Consider the following 17,474-nt stretch of genomic DNA (forward strand, 5'->3'; position numbering starts at 1 on the left):
TCATTTGTCTTTCATCCTTTCTTGAATTTGAGTGTCACATTTGCCACTGTCGGATTCTCTGGCACCTCTGCCCACACCGAGAGAGGATTGGAACTTGAGCTGCTTGTTTTCCTGCCCTTGGTTAGCACCCTCCGATTGTTTGTCCATTTCAGTCATCTCCAGGCAGCCGTTTCCCTCACTGTGCATGGGCTAAGAGTCTAATGATGACCATTTTCAATTAACAGAAAAGAAACATCCAGTTCACTAGTGCTGTTTAGGAAAGGAAGCTGCCATTTTTGAGCTAGCTTTATTTTCACATATATTCAAGTGGGTAGAGTTAAAAGACTACAAGTTGTTATTTATGGCGCCATTTTAAATGCAGCATCACCCTGCCTGGTTTGGCCTATGTGCGACTTCAAACCTACAGCGACATGGTTGACTATCAGCTTAGATGCCATGCCATAGCAGTATCAACAAGGATGTCAAGGTAAATTTGCCACAGTCCCAAAGGACCATGGTCTCAGGACAGAGAGATAACTAATGGTGGTTTGACCACACCACAACTCTGGTTAGGGACAAGGTTGAGAAGGTGAATTTTCATGGAGACCTCAGGTGGTGTGGGAACTGAACCTGCATTACTCTGCATTACAGACCAGCCATTCAACCAGCTGAGCTAAACTGACCTTCTCATACAAGGAAATAAATGGGCAAATGCCAAAATAATTTTGAAGTTGAGTGACTGATGTATGCATGCTCTGAGGTTCTCAGCCTGAAAACCAGAACAGGCCAATGTACTGTGCCCTTGGGGTGAATTACACTTTCCTTGGTGCATTCACTGTGAAGTGACCAGCTTTGTGCCAGTTTTTTAATCACTTCTGATCCCCTCGGCTGGTAAGTCCGTACACCACATAGAACGCAACCTCCGCGATGGGTGGTGAGATTGAGATCGACTTTATCAAAACAAATTGTTTGTGAAACATTGCTTGAAGCGATTGCATCATGCAATCACATTTTCCCACTTGTGCTGTACGTTACTTGGCTTCTAAAGGCAATATCATTCTCCACATGATGTATTGTTACACATTAGGAAGTTACTGAGGCATTCAGTGGCATATGTTTTACCCTCTGGCTCTTGACCCGCAATAAGAGCAGAATCTTGCTTTGGGAATGATAGTGGGACACACAACGCAACTCCACTGTGGGGGCGATTTCCTGGGATTGTTACTTGAATTCATTCCTTTCAAAGCTCCGGGCAGTTTTATATATCTGATGCACACTGTTGGCTCATTCCCCAACACTGCACACAAGCTGTTGTGTAAAACAATCATCAATTGTTTTGTTCATTCTGCTTTAATAAAATATTACTGAAATGGTTAGGAATACTCAGAAGTTATTCCTGATGAGTGCGTTTAAGTTTACAGGAGGCAAAAAGGTTGAACTTTTCTGAGTTACAGGCACTACTGGATATTGTTGAATCATTTTGTTTTTGCTCACCTTTGAAAAGCGTCTGTAATCAGACACTGAGGAGGTGATGGTTTGCATTGTCGATAGACACTGGGGAGGTCATGGCTTCTATGATTGCTCGACTGCTAACTCAGAGACCCAGGCAATGGTCGGGGACCTGGCTTTGAGTCCTGCCATGACAGATACGGTGGCTCAGTGGTTAGCACTGCTGCCTCATAGCGCCAGGGATCGGGTTCGTTTCCAGCTTTGGGCGACTGTCTGTGTGGAGTTTGCACATTCTCCCCGTGTCTGTGTGTGTTTCCTCTGGGTGCTCCAGTTTCCTCCCACAGTCCAATGATGTGCAAGTTAGTGAATTGGCCATGCTACATTGCCCATAGAGTTCAGGGATGTGTAGGTTAGGTGCATTAGTGAGGGGTAAATGTAGAATAATAGGATAGGGAATGGGTTTGGGTGGGATACTCTTCGGAGGGTCAGTGTGGACTTGTTGGGCCAAAGTGCCTGTTTCCACACTGTAGGGATTCTATGATCCTCTGTGGTGGAATGTGGACATAATAAAAATCTGGAATTGAGTCTCTAATGTTGACCATGAAAGTGTTGTTGACTATCAGAGAATCATAGAGCTGTACAGCACGCAAACAGACATGTCGGACCAATTTGTACATGCCAGCCAGATATCCTAGTCCCATTTGCCATCATTGGCCCATATCCATCTGAACCCTTCCTACCCAGAAACCAATCAACATGCCTTTGAAATGTAATTGTACCAGCCACCACTGCTCCCTCTGGCAGCTCATCCCATACACACACCACTCTCTGCTTGAAAAAATTGCCCTTAGGTCCCTTTTAAATCTTTCCCCTCTCACCTTAAACCGATGCCATCTAGTGTGGGACTCCCCTACCCTTGGAAAAGACCTTGGCTATTCACCCATTCATGACTCTCATGATTTTATAAATTTCTGTAAAGCATATGTCAGGTATAGACAGGAGAGATTGAGTGAATCCTTGAGTTTTTTGAAAAAGTAACAAAGAGGATTGATGAGGGCAGAGCAGTGGATGTGATCTATTTGGACTTCAGTAAGGCGTTTGACAGGTTAGCAAGGTTAGATTTTATGGAATAAAGGGAGAACTAGCCATTTCGATGCAGAACTGGCCGATTGTATAAGACAGGGGTGGTGGTGGAGGGTTGTTTTTCAGACTGGAGGTCTGTGACCAGTGGAGTGCTACAAGGATTGGTGCTGGGTCCATTACTTTTTGTCATTTATTTAAATGATTTGGATGTGAACATAAGAAGTATAGTTAGTAAGTTTGCAGATGATTCCAAAATTGGAGGTGTAGTGGACAGCAAAGAAGGTTGCCTCAGATGGGCCAATGGGCTCAGGAGTGGCAGATGGAGTTTAATTTAGGTAAATGCAAGGTGCTTCATTTTGGGAAAGCAAATCTTAGCAGGATTTATACACTTAATGGTAAGGTCCTCAGGAGTGTTGCTGAACCAAGAGACCTTGGAGTGCAGGTTCATAGCTCCGTGAAAGTGGAGTCGCAGGTAGATAGGATAGTGAAGAAGGCGTTTGGTATGCTTTCCTTTATTGGTCAGAGCATTGAGTATAGGAGTTGGGAGGTCATGTTGTGGCTGGACAGGGTGTTTGTTAGGCCACTTTTGGAATATTGCATGCAATTCTGGCCTCCTTCCCATCGGAAGGATGTTGTGAAACTTGAAAAGGTTTGGAAAAGATTTACAAGGATGTTGCCAGGGTTGGAGAATTTGAGCTATAGGGGGAAGCTGAATAGGCTGGAGCTGTTTTCCCTGGAGCGTCGGAGGCTGAGGGGTGACCTTATCGAGGTTTATAAAATCATGAGGGACATGGATAGGATAAATAAACAAAGTCTTTTCCCTGGAGTGGAGTAGTCTAGAATCAGGGGGCATAGGTTTAGGATTAGAGGGGAAAGATATAAAGGGACCTCAGGGGCAACCTTTTCATACAGAGGGTGGTGCATGTATAGTGCCAGAGGAAGTGGTGGAAGCTGATATACTTACGACATTTAAAAGGCATCTGGATGAGTATATGAACAGGAAGGATTTCCAGGATATTTGCCAAGTGCTGGCAAATAGGACTAGATGAGGTTGGAATATCTGGTCGGCATGGATGAGTTAGACCGAAGGTTCTGTTTCAGTGCTGTACATCTTTATGTCTCTATGACACTCCCCATCTGCCTTTGACACGACAGGGAAAAAATCCCCAGTCTATTCAGCCTCTTCCTATAGCTCAGCGGAACACATCTGCTTCAATAAAGCTGTTTAAAGAAGGAAACTTCCATCCTTACCTGGCTTGGCCTCCATGTGGCTCCAGACTCACCAACAATATGGTTGACTCTTCTGGGCTATTCGGGTTAGTTAGTAAATCCTGCAATGATGCCCACATCCCATGAATGAACAATAAAACAAAAGCACCATTAGATTGCAATTTAGACCTGGCTTGTCTAAGGCAGCCCACGGCTTGCTGAAGGGTACTTCATGGTTCATCAAGCTGTTGTTCATAAGCCAGATCGGTATAATTGGGAGATTTCAAAGAAGCTGCTCATGCATTCGATTCTGTTCTGTGTTTGCAAATGCCTGGCTCACTATGAAACTTGACAGCAGTAAATGTGAGAAAGCAAAAGTCTGTGATGGGGGAACTGGTGCAATATGAATGTGTTTATCCAGCCTGAGGCCTATGTCAGTGTGCCTGTGGGACAGGCACTGGGAGACACTAGCTTGAGGTGTGTGTGTGTGCGCGTGTGTGTAAGTGTAACCACAAATAAGTCAATTAAAATATTCAAAGGTTTAATTAAGGGCCAAATTGATCCCACACCAACTGGGCAGTAGCTCCCAGCAGCAATGCAGGTAGGAAGGATTTATTTTGAAACAGGGCCTTGCAGTCAGGGAGGTTGGCCCACTGATAACCAGAGAGACTGAGAGCTGGTGAGGGGCAACAGTTACAGCTACAGCACAGCCCAGATGGTGAGCTGAGTGAGCGAGTGACAGACTGACAGAAAGACAGATGCAAGCACACATGCACAGACACTTGCATACACATATACAACTATAGACAGGTACACACACAGCTATACGCAGATATACACACGGATGTGTGGACACATAGACCACACATGGGCACACGCTCTTGGAGGCCATGTTATGGACCTGGCCAGACCCCCTCAAAACATTTCCAGCAAATAGCCCGAACCCTAACTTTGTTGATTGTTTTAAGCAGATGTTAAGTGGATATTCTAGGAGGGATGCAGCTGGTCAAACCACTTAGTTTTAAACAAAACAGAATTTATTCACAAGATTACAGAATGAATCACAAGCAAAAGAAAACAGAATATAGAATAACTTAACCTATCCAAAAATCCATTAGATTATCCCAGTTTTAATGATGGTGTTCTGAATTCCTTCAACAATCCTCATAAACACTCCATGGCAAAAAAGGTGAAATCAAAAACCGGGTCTTACAGGAGAGAGAAATGGCAAAGGGACACAGCATGGAACGCTCTCTTCCACGTAACTGTTACCTGGACCAGCAGCCTCAAACTGACAGCCTGCTTTCAGTGAACAGTCAGACAGCTGAAACCAAACCAGACCAGAGAAAAGCTGAGCTGGGAGAACTGGCCACTCCCCTTTCATTATACAAGTGTTTGTTTTAAAACTTAAAAGCATGTTGAAGTCTGAGTCTGAGTCTTTACGACCTCTTGACAAAAAAAAATCCAAGGACAACCTAACCTTGTTAAAGGAGCAGCATCATCACAACAGTCAGACATGGACACAGGCACACATGGACACGAACACATGATCGACAGACAACAAATGCGACAGACATAAATACATAGGTACACAGGTGCACATATGGACAGCAACATACACAGACGGAAGCACAGATGACACACAATGAGTGAATAAGAGAATGGATGGGGGAATGGTTGGTGATACATGTAGCCAACTGTCCCCTCCTCCTCCTTTTCCTCAAATACCTCTCTACTAAGCAGAAGATGATGAAGCCCCAGGCTGAAAGGCATCGAGTTACTGATGTCATTTTAGTGTGGATTCCATGAAAACAGCTCAGAGTATTTCCTCGAGATGCAAACCAAGGTCAGTGCCAGTTAAACCCCACGCCTGAACATAGCACTGGTGATCAGGACTTGGAGTCTAGTCACTTGCTTTGTGTAACTCCGCTTCCTAATCATTGAGATAGGTTCTGGGGGAAAAGAAAAATCAGTTTAATGAAACTCCAATTTCACCTCTATAATGGAGTGATTCAAACCCATATTCCCAGATCATGAGTCTGCCTCTCCAGCTTGCAAAGCCAGTGACAGGATCACAACACAATTATGTCTCCTCTGCTGGCTGCTTGTGGTTTGTATTAGCTGTTTATCAATTATTCATTTAAATGAACAATTTATTGTTTTGGAATGCTTTTTGAAGATTAATGTTCACTGTTGTGGAAAACCGTATCTTTCTGATATTTTGTTCACCTGCCTCCTCATGTGGGAAGGTTAGACAAGCCTCGTTTAGAAAATAAGTGAACAGACACATCTGTTTAACAGTAAATTGGCAAATGAACAGTTTTCAGCCCATACAGTAATTCGTTAACAGTAATTACAAATTCTCACTGTCAAAATAGTAAAGATGGTGTTCTGCTCTAACCCTTAACATCAAATTATAATGTCACAACTTCGGCAGTCAGCCCAGAGAGAGAGAATACAATCAGGACAACAGCAAAGTTTATGTTATTCACAATAAGAAGTTTCTGGAAGTGCAGTTGTGAAACGTCAGTAGTTTGGACTTTGAACATACATTACGAGATTACCATGAGCCCTGTGTGTGGTTGAAGTCCTGTCACAAGCTCTTAGCCACCTGTTATTGTACAATGGATCAGGCTGTCTCGCCTACAGGATGTTCATATCCTGAGGGTGGAGCAGGGTGTGAGATTAATGGTGGGTGGTATGTTTGTGTGTACATTGCGTTTGGTCCTGCGCTTCTCCAATTTGTCCACCGCTTTCTGGCACTTAACTCCCACACAACAATTACCTGTCGCCAATATTCTGGGCTTGGTTTGGTTATGCATTCCTCTTTCACTCTTGTCAACCTGACTGTACACACTGGCCACTCAAAGGAGGCATTGCAAACCAAATCGTCTCAAATTGGGTGCCACTATCCCTCTGCTGTTGAATCTAAACAGAAGAAGGCTCATTGTTTTTTCCTTTTGTACCAAATACTTACGCTCCTCTCAATAATTTTTAAGTCCAATTATGTTTAAGGTATGTGGACACTATCCTTGTAAATCATATCACCCCGAACTTTAAAATAAATTTATCACTAGTATTTCTCTTGCATTTGAATTTCAGCCTCCAACTCCAATCACTCCATTTTCTCTCTCTCTTTTCTCTTTACTCCGTTTCTCACCATCCTCTGTCACAGCCTTATTGTCTTCATTGACCATACTGATAAGTGTCTGGCTCATGATTAGCACTGCTGCCTCATAGCACCGGGGACCTGGGTTTGATTCTAGCCTCAGTCGACGGTTTGTCTGAAGCTTGTACATGTCTATGTGGGTTTCCTCTGGGTGCTCTAGTTTCATCCCGAAGTTCAAGGATGTGCAGGTTAGGTAGATTGGCCATCCTAAATTGTCCCATAGTGTCCGGGGATGTGCAAGCGAACCATGGGAAATGTGGGGTTCGAGGGTAGTGGGGGGGTAAGTCTAGATGGGATTCTCTTCAGTTGGTTGGTGTAGATTTGATGGGCTGAATGACCTGCTTCCACACTCTAGGAATTGTATGAAATAGTCATTAGGACAACTCGGAAATCTGAGAGTACAATTTGACCCACAGACCAATGTATATCACCACCCTTTGACATTTTTTTTTGATTAGATTAGATTAGATTACTTACAGTGTGGAAACAAGCCCTTCGGCCCAACAAGCCCACACCGACCCGCCGAAGCGCAACCCACCCATACCCCTACATTTACCCCTTACCTTACACTACAGGCAATTTAGCATAGCCAATTCACCTGACCTGCACATCTTTGGACTGTGGGAGGAAACCGGAGCACCCGGAGGAAACCCACGCAGGCACGGGGAGAACATGCAAACTCCACACAGACAGTCGCCTGAGGCAGGAATTGAACTCGGGTCTCTGGCGCTGTGAGGCAGCAGTGCTAACCACTGTGCCACCGTGCCGCCCACAATTTAATGGAGTTACCATCACTGAACCTCCTCCACTATCAACATCAAGGGGGTTACCATTGTCCAGAAATGCAGGTGACACACATTCTTCCAACACTGAGCTCTCACAGGGTTTGCACAAAGTAACTCGATTTTTTGAGAGCAAATACAGCTCCTGAGCTGTTGGTCAGGAGCTGTACAAATGATCCCTGGAATGGTAGGCTGAACATAAGATGAATGGCTGAGGATCCTGAGATTGTATTCATTAGAGTTTAGAAGGTTGAGGGGAGATCTAATAGAAACTTACAAGATAATGCATGGCTTAGAAAGGGTGGATGCTGGGAAATTGTTTCCGTCAGGCAGGGATACTAGGACCCGTGGGCACAGCCTTCGAATTAGTGGGGCTCAATTTAAAACAGAAATGAGGAGAGTGGTGGGCCTGTGGAATTCACTGCCACGGAGCACAGTGGAGGCCAGGATGTTAAATGTCTTCAAGGCAGAGATTGATAAATTCTTAATTTCACAAGGAATTAAAGGCTGTGGGAAGAGTGTGGGTAAGTGGCATTGAAATGCCCATCAGCCATGATTGAATGGCAGAGTGGACTTGATGGGCCAAATGGCCTTACTTCCACTCCTATTTCTTATGGTCTTATGTCCTGCCCCGTAATGGCTTTCATGCCTCAATAGACAACTTTGCAAACTCTTGCTTTTATCTTTTTTATTCACTTGTGGAACTGGGAGCTGCTGGCTGGGTCAACATTTATTGTCCTCAAGATGATTCTGGTGAACCACAACAGTCCACGTGCTGTTGGTAGACCCAAAGCCACAGGGGAGGGAATTCCAGGATATTGATCCAGCAATAGTAAAGGAATGGTGATATATTTTCAAGTCAGGATGGTGGGTGGCTTGGAGAAGAACTGGCAGGTGATTGTTTTCCCATGAATCTGCTGCCCCTCTCCTTTTAGATGGAAGTAGCCGAGGGTTTGGAAAGTGCTGGCTAAGGATCTTTGGTGAACTTCTGAAGTGCATCCTGGTGATAGTACACATTCTGCTACAGACCGTCACCGGTGGAGGGAGTGGATCTGTGTGGATGTGCTGCCAGTCTAGTGGGCTGCTTTGTCCTGGATGGTGTCAAGCTTCTTGAGCGTTGTTGGAGCAATACCCATCCAGGCAAGTGGGGGTATTCCATCACACTCCTGAATTGTGTCTTGGAGATGGTGGACAGGCTTTGGGGATTCAGTAGGTGAATTATTTGCTGCAGTATTCCTAGCCTCTGACCTGTTGTTGTATCCACTGTGTTTATATGTTAAGTCCAGTTGAGTTTCAGGTCAATGGTAAACCCCAGGATGTTGATAATGGGGGAGATTCAGTGATGGTAACTCCATTGAATGTCAAGAGACTGTGGTTAGATTGTCTCTTATTCAAGATGGTCATTGCCTGACATTTGTGTGCTGTGAATATTACTTGTCACCTGTCAGCCCAAACCTGGATATTGTCCAGATCCTGTTACATTAGAACATGGACTGTTTCAGAAACCGAGAAGCCGCAAATGGTGCTGAACATTATGTAATCATTGGCAAACATCCCCACTTCTGATCTTATGATGGAGGCAAGGCCATTGTTGAAGCGGCTGAAGATGTTGGGCTTAGGATACTGTTGTGGGGAACTCGTGCAGGTGAGATGACTGACCTCCAACCACCACAACTATCTTTCTGTGTGCCAGATATGACTCCAGCCCATGGAGAGTTTCCCCCATTCCCATTATTTCCAGTTTTGCTAGGGCTCCATGGCGCTATACTTGGTCAAATGTGGCTTTGATGTCAAGGGTTGTCACTCTCAGCTCAGCTTAGCTGTTTCATCTGTGTTTGAACTAAGACTGTAATGAGGCAAGGAGCTGAGTGGTCCTGGCAGAACCTAAACTGGGTGTCAGTGAGCAAAGTTTTGCTGCTTGATAGCACTGCTGATGACACCTTCCTAGTATTTTACTGATGATGGGAGTAGACTGATAGGGTGGTAATTGGCTGGGTTGAATTTATCCGTTTTTTTTGTGTACAATTATCTGCATTGTTGGGTCGATGCCAGTTGTGTAATTGGACTGGAACAGCTTGGTTAGAGGTGTGGCACGTTTTACAGGACAAGTCTTCAGTACTATTGCTGGTATGTTGTCAGGACTATTGCCTTTGCAGTATTAAATGCCTCCAACTATTTCTTGATCACGCTTGGAGTGATGCCAATTAACTGAAGACTAATAGCTGTGATGTTGGGGACCACTGGAGGAGGCAGAGATGGACCATCCACTCGGCACTCTGGCTGAAGATTGCTGCAAGTGATTCAACCTTATCTTTTTCCCCAATGGGCTGGGTTCTCCCATCATTGAGGATGGGGATATTTGGGGATCCTCCTCCTCCAGTGAATTGTTAATTATGCGCCACCCTTTATGAATGGATGTGTCAGGACTGCAGAGCTAACATCTGATCTGTTTGCCGTGGGATCACTCCACCTTGTTTAACTGCTCCATGCTAATACACAAATCAAACTTGAAAGCCAGTTGTCTTGAGGAAGATGTGAAGTGACACAGTGAAACAATATGACAAATCCAGGCAAGAATGGGTCCTTATCATTCATTTTCATTTATTTTCTTAATTATAAATAAATTACATTTACTGGTTCCTGACAGCTGGTCAGATTTGTATGAAGTACAAGCTGGTTTTCAGTTAGCAACAGCTGGAGAAATGTTTCCAATGAAAGCAAATAGCAGAGTGGTTTATTATATGACACAGTCAATTGACGGAGGTATTAAACGAGTCTCATCATCATTTTCTCCAAACGAGAGGATAGGGAATAAAGAGTTTCATTTAGCTCTCACGCCTACTCTCCATGTAGTTAGATTCCAGCTGCTTTGTACTCCAACTTTATTTTCCTGCCTTTACTTCATAACTCTTGATACTCTTTCAGAATCAAAATCTGTCTTTTCCAGTCTTGATTTCTCCAGGAAGTAACAGGAGGTTGCATGTGGTGCAGTGTTGAACGATAGAGTCCCATCACGCAGCATCATGGAGGTATTGGGATCAGCCTGCTTCAACTGTTTCTTAGGTGTTGACTTTATTCATTGTGAACAGTTCTCTTGACAGATGGAAGGAGAATTGGAGGGAGATTCTCTGTGTGGTCACTCCTGGTGGTGAATAGAGAGTGCGCCCAAGGCACATTTCGTACACTTACTCCCAGAGAGAGAGAGAGAAAGACCACACTTGCTGTTGAAGGGGGTATCTGTATTTTCCAGGCATTTAAATCGGCTGCTAATAGAAATGTCTATGAGTGTTGTCTATCCACTCTGGATGGTTAGTGACACTTTGTGTGAATCTCTTACTCTCGGTGACATGCAATAGACAGCTGAAAAATAGGAGGGGGAGAAAATGTGTGCAGTTCAAAAGTAAATAAGAAAAGAATAGCAGGTTGGTTTTTTAATGGTAGTGAGAGATCAAATTCATCTCAAAGATGTCAATGAGTTGACATCTCCATTTTAGTCATGACAGTTTAGGGATAAATTTTGGTCAAGATGTACTTGGAACTCTTCTGCTCTGCTGTGGTATTTCTTATATTCACTTGAGAGGGATGAGCTTAGTTTAATGATTCATCTGACAGGCTGTCTCAAAGGGGCACTGAAACGTCAGCCTGGATTAAGTGCTCAAATCTCTGAAGTGGGAATATTACACCAAAATATCCAAACTGTAATTTATTCAGTTTTGAAAGCAGTAAAGTGGACTTAGCAGAGTTGGTCCTTTTCAGTTTATTTTGCAAAATAACTAGTGATAACTTTCATTCTCCATGTAGTGTCCTGTGTAACAATATAACAACATGTTGTTAAATCATTTGGTAATGCCTTAAGGAAGTGTAATGCTGTGATCTCTGTTAGTTCAACAGAGTTGTCATTCATCCTGATCTCCTTGCATCTTATTATGTTATCCTCTGTCAAATCAGTTTAATACTGTTTTTCTTCGGAAAACTTGCCCGTTAACCAATTATCACCACAATTGAGTTTCCACTGAAAATATTGTCACAAAACCATGTATTGTATCAAAAAGTACATTCTTTACTGTTTGGCCTGAAACCACAGAATAAGTTTTAAAATCAACTGAAAACAGTGTTTTAAGTGAATCAAATGGCAGCTCTTAAATCTCCGAATAGTTACATAACTTCACCTTGTAAATTGCCCAAAACCATGAGAAAGGAGACATGCTTTCCTGAAGTAACCCACGGTGGATTGAACTTAAAACATGTGTCAGTGACCCATTTCCCGAACCATTCACAAAAGCTCCAGATATCAGCTATTATTCAGGTGGGATATAGACAAAGCTGTTGGCAGAGTCCATTGTCCAAAGTGAATGAAGGACTGCATCAGTCGCACATTCCAAATTCTTTAAACTGTGGTTCTGGAGTGACAGTTCCCTAGTTGACTTGGGAGTATATTTAGAGCCAAAAAAACTGCAGATGCTGGAATCTAAAGTCGACAAGCAGGAGGCTGGAGGAGCACAGCAAGCCAGGCAGCATCAGGAGGTGGAGAAGTCAATATTTTGGGTATAACTCTTCTTCAGGAATCATTTCTGAAAAAGGGATCCACTTGAAGTGTCGACTTCTCCACCTCCTGATGCTGCCTGGCTTGCTGTGCTCCTCCAGCCTCCTGTTTGTCTACTTGGGACTGTATTTGGCAAACAGCCAGTTTGGAAATGAAGGTTATGTGATCAAGCTAATCCTAAGTGTTTAAAGAAACTATCTTGAGTGGGGAGCAGCATCGTGGTTTATCTCTTGTTCTTATGCTGTCTCTTTCATTCTCTTTCGCACTGTCTCTTTCTCGCACACTCTGTCTCTTTCTCTCTCATTCTCACTCTCTCCATCCAACTATTCCTCTAACTTGTGCCCTTCCTGCATTCTGACCAGTCAAATACTCCAGGCAGTGTCTTCCACATTAACCAAACAGCTGCTGACTGCTGAGAAGACAGAGATTCTTAAATTGTGTTGGTGCAGAATCTGGAAAGATCACCAATCCAGCTTGAAACCATCCATGTTGTAAATCCACGGGCTCTGTTTTATTTATTAACCTTCTTTTGGGACGCTTTAATAATTTAATCTATCCTCCCTCTTTGCAACCTACTTGTTAATGTGTGTGAATTTCTTGAATGCACGTCACCAGGTTATAGTCGAACAGGTTTATTAGGAAGCACTAGCTTTCGGAGTGGTTGTGGTGTACAAAATCGTAGGACACAGAATTTATAGCAAAAGTTTACAGTGTGATGTAACTGAAATTATATGTTGAAAAAGACCTGGATTGTTTGTTAAGTCTCGTCTTTTTCAATATATAATTTCAGTTACATCACACTGTAAACTTTTGCTTAAAATTCTGTCTCCTACAATCTTGTACTCCACAACCACCTGATGAAGGAGCAGCGCTCCGAAAGCTAGTGCTTCCAAATAAACCTGTTTGACTGTAAGCTGGAGTTGTGTGATTTTTAACTTAGCACACCCCAGTCCAACACTAGCATCTGTAAATCTTGAATGCATGTGTGAGTGTGAGTTGGAGTCTTTCATAAATCATTTTTATAGATTAAGTGTTCAGAACGATTAATACTATTTCCTTTATTTTAAAACGTACACAAAAATCTGTCAATGTGTCTTTTACAATCACTGCATTTAAACAGTTAAACTCTGAATGAACTGGTAAGCAAATTTTGTCAAAACATCTGTTGTGGTTGCCTGAAAGGTGGAAAGCCATTGTATAACTCGTCATCAATTTGTGACACCATTGAGTGTATCCATTCAAGTAACTATGATATTGAAAGTTAGTATTTAGCGTATTCTGCTGCTATTGACCAACCAAGCTTCTGAAGGCAAGTTCCTCATTTTGTTGAACCAAGGATTCCAGTTCAAAATTGTGCAAGTCAGGTTGATTGACCATGCTGAGTTGCCCATAGTGTCCAGGGATGTGCAGGCTAGCTGGATTAGCCCAGGGAAATGCAGGATCACAGGGGTTGGGTAGGATGCTATTTGGAGGGGTGGTGTGGACCCGATGTGACAAATGGCCTACTTCCACACTGTAGGGATTCCGTGATTCTAATCTATTATTCCTTATGTCTTCTTTCAGGACAAACCAAATGGTAAATTGATGGATTCTTCGATGTTAGCTCTGCACCGTTAGGTTAATCGTTAATCATGGCTTTCTCTACAATATCAGACTAAGTTACTGACTCACTGCTGGTTAGAAAAGGAATATTTACAATGAACCAACCGATGTTATGAATACAATTTGTGAGATCTTGCTTCTGGCCCTTCAATTTTATTATGGTTCCTTTGCAGAAATTTAGGACGCATTTCCTGGAGTAATTTTATTTTGATTGGTTGAATCAAATGTTAATTATACTGAAGCAAACAATTTGCACTTGGTAATTCTGGAAAGGGTAATTTAAAGATGAACTCTGCTCATGTATCTTGTCCCAGGGAAGATGTAAACAGTAGCTTTCACTAGAGTAATATTTAATAGTTTAATTATACCTTGCAAGTTGTTCTCCTGTCTTTCCCCACTGTCTTGTTTCGGCTTTGCTCTCCCAAACAGCAGAATAATAAAGGCTAGTTGTCCCAAGTACGTACTTAACACCCAGCAAGGTGTTCAAATTGACTTGTAGCTGTTTTTGCATATTAATTGCTGGTTATCTGGCTGTGGTAATTTGAAATTATTCTAAGGGTTGATCAGTAAAAAAAAACATAAGTGATGATGAACATTTTGAGATTGTAGCTGGGCTTACTTTGCAACCTAATGCACAGGACAGTACTCTATCACAGGGTAGACTGTGTGACACCTATTGAGAAATGGAGCAAAATACCCCAGCACTTGTTGCCTCAGCTGTCAGCCTTGCTTCAGTGATAACAATAGCACCTCATTCAATTCATTATTATTCTCTGTCTTGGCAGTTCCAATGCTTTCCTGGCCTATCTTCCACTCTCCGTAAACCTCAGCTCATCCAAAATGCTCCTGCCCTTATTTGAAGTCTCATTCACTTGTTGCCCTTTGTGCTGGTTGACTGACATGGGCTCCAAATACATAAATACCTCACGTTTGATGTTCTCATTCTTGTACTCAAATCCCTTTGTGGCATTACTCTCGTGTATCTCTGTAACCTCCTAAAATCAACCTTGATCCCCATCACCTTTTCAGAATTCTGTCCCTCCAGGTCCGATCTTGCATATCCCTGCTTTCCTTCACCCAATGATTGGTAAGGCCAGCTTGACCAAAACCTAAGCTCTGAAATTCCCTTTCTAAACTCTCTGCCCTCTCCTTTAAGACACTTCTTAAAGCTAATGTCTTTGTTCAAGGTTTTGGGTGTCGTCCTTAGTGTGACTTCTTATTTGGCTTGTACAACTCTGTGAAGGATTTGGGACATGTATGTTTTTAATGGTGTTATATAAATGCAAACTGTTGTTACTTCACCTGCCATTGACTGCCATTTGCTTAAAGGATTGGCATTAGCTATTCCCAATGTTCTTATCTTTAATTAATCAGCTAAGTACTTGCCTTACTTTGACCATCCCCCAATTCTCTCTACAATTTAATGATGAACTGTGCTAAAAAGGCAGCTCACTTCTTGTATGTAAATTAGTCTGACATTAAATTTCATCCTTTGATGTTCCTTATCTTGATTTTGTTTTGGACTGTAATTCCAATCTGAACAGGACCTACAAAACCTTGAGAATACTTGATTTGAGAAAATGTGAGTTGACTGCTAATATTGTGGTTGATTTGCTTAAATAATTAATGACAGTGTACTATTGAATTTGTCTTTACTTCCAGGACTGGGAGTTATGAAAGTGGAATAGATGGAGTCCTTATTGAAGCAGAGTGATGGCTCAATTGTTATGGAGGGCAGGTTCTCATTATTATGTATTAGGGACAAGCAAAGTCATGAGCGATACTTAATAACCTCTCGAATATAACTGAAAGCTAGATCTCTCATTATTATGTGTTTGAAATAGAAGCAAACAACCATTTTTTAATTAAGAAGAAGCTTCTGTTGCTGACTCATGTTTAACCTTTCCGTTTGAAAGATGTTTGTTATGTTGTGACGTGCAGTGCATCTCTGATGAAGATGGTGCTGTTTGCTGCTGTTTCATCCATTCTCTTATTGAGGACGGAACTACGTGGGGAAGATGAATGTTTGTGTGGTGATGTGTTGTAGATTTATTAATAGTGTTGAAAAATTAGAAGGCAAGTAAACCTGATAGGGGTTCAGAACAGTGGCCAAGCACAATTATTTAATGCATTTGAGTACATTCCTTAACTCCTGTCTATTAAAGCCCTGCCTGAAACAATTTAATGCAGAACACTCAGACCACCTTTCTATGGATTGATGCTTACATTTAAATTCACTTGATGTCATAATACACTGCAAAAGAATATACCTTACCCTCATCAATCTTTTGTGGAATGACACACAGTAGGTTGGAGAATATTCTCTCACCTGTGTCACCTGTCTTTGTTATGTAGTTTTGTTCCCTGATTTATTGTTTTGCTTTCTCCTCTGTGTCTCTCTCCCTAACTCTGTTTGTCTGTCATTTTCTCTTTAGTGCCTTGATTTCATTCAACTTTGGTATCTCCCCTTTCCCCTTGATACACCGATCATTTTCACCTCCCTCCACTTGCAAAAAGGCTTGCAGTGGGAACCATTTCCCTTCTGACCCTCCCTGACGCAATCGTTTCCTTCAAAATGCGGAGTTTGCATTCAAAACGGTTCACTGATGTTCTTTAGGGAAGGAAACTGCCATCCATACCTGGTCTGGCCTACTCCTAACCCGCCACAATGTGGTTCATTCTTAACTGTCCTCTGGGCAGGCAATAAATGCTGGCCTAGCCAGTGATGCCCATATCCCATGAATGAATAAAAAAAATTGTCTTCAGACAGCTATCAATTTAGAATGGAGTAAGACTCTGCCTCAGAAAGTCTTTGGGGTAATGCAAGTTCTACAGGTATAAAATGGGCACGTAACATCCAGAGTGATGAGTGAGGTGTGTTTCCCACCACATTGACAAAGACTTGGGTCTGAAACAAGGACCTGGCTGTTTAGCAATGCAAGTGCAGGGCCTAGTACCTCTTTTAAGACTCCAGTCCAAAGTTGGATTGCCCTGAACTTACCAAGTGTTGTGAAAAATGATACATGTCAATTGGGGGGGTTGCATTTTGATTTTGAGGGGGCTCCTTTTTTCATTGTTGCTAAGTCATTTATTAGATGATGTTGTAACATAAATACAAACTGTGATATAACTGTACTGACATTTGGATTTGTACAGATGCAGCATTAGAATAATTCATCATGATCTGTAATAATTATCAACCCTTCATTAAACAAAGCAACAGCACTAAGGAAATCATTCATTGCTTCGACACTACAATATTTAAATTGGCAGAAGACTGTAGGCCGAAGTTAGCAACAAGCTTTTTTTTCAATGTAACTGGCAATCATGTCCAAACACAATAAACCATCACACGAAACACATTTCCCACCGACTGGTGAGTTCACAGTGAAAGCATTTCCATTGCATGTGTCCAAAGCTGGAAGATTTTAGCCAGACAGTTGCTACCCTTTTTACTGCATCTCAAATCTCAATCTCAGATTTAAACCTAACAATTGACAGAAAGCCCATTTCAATAATATCTCCATATAGTAGCTCCTGAAGATATGCAACATTATGCTGAAATACCAGGTTTATTTACAAGTAAGCTGATTACATTTTTATGAACAGATTTAACTGTTTTCTCTCTTGCAGTCTCTCTCCCCCCACATCATAAGCA

At 42.3% G+C, this 17,474-nt stretch overlaps 1 protein-coding gene across 3 annotated transcripts in view; it reads left to right on the plus strand.

Annotated features, from left to right (window-relative positions):
* Positions 1–17,474, plus strand: part of LOC122562204 (zinc transporter ZIP11-like) — a 717,305-nt gene that overhangs the window by 155,287 nt on the left and 544,544 nt on the right. The gene's annotated exons all lie outside the window — the stretch shown is intronic.

This window comes from Chiloscyllium plagiosum, chromosome 24 (assembly GCF_004010195.1).
Source record: "Chiloscyllium plagiosum isolate BGI_BamShark_2017 chromosome 24, ASM401019v2, whole genome shotgun sequence".
NCBI classification, from domain to species: domain Eukaryota; kingdom Metazoa; phylum Chordata; class Chondrichthyes; order Orectolobiformes; family Hemiscylliidae; genus Chiloscyllium; species Chiloscyllium plagiosum.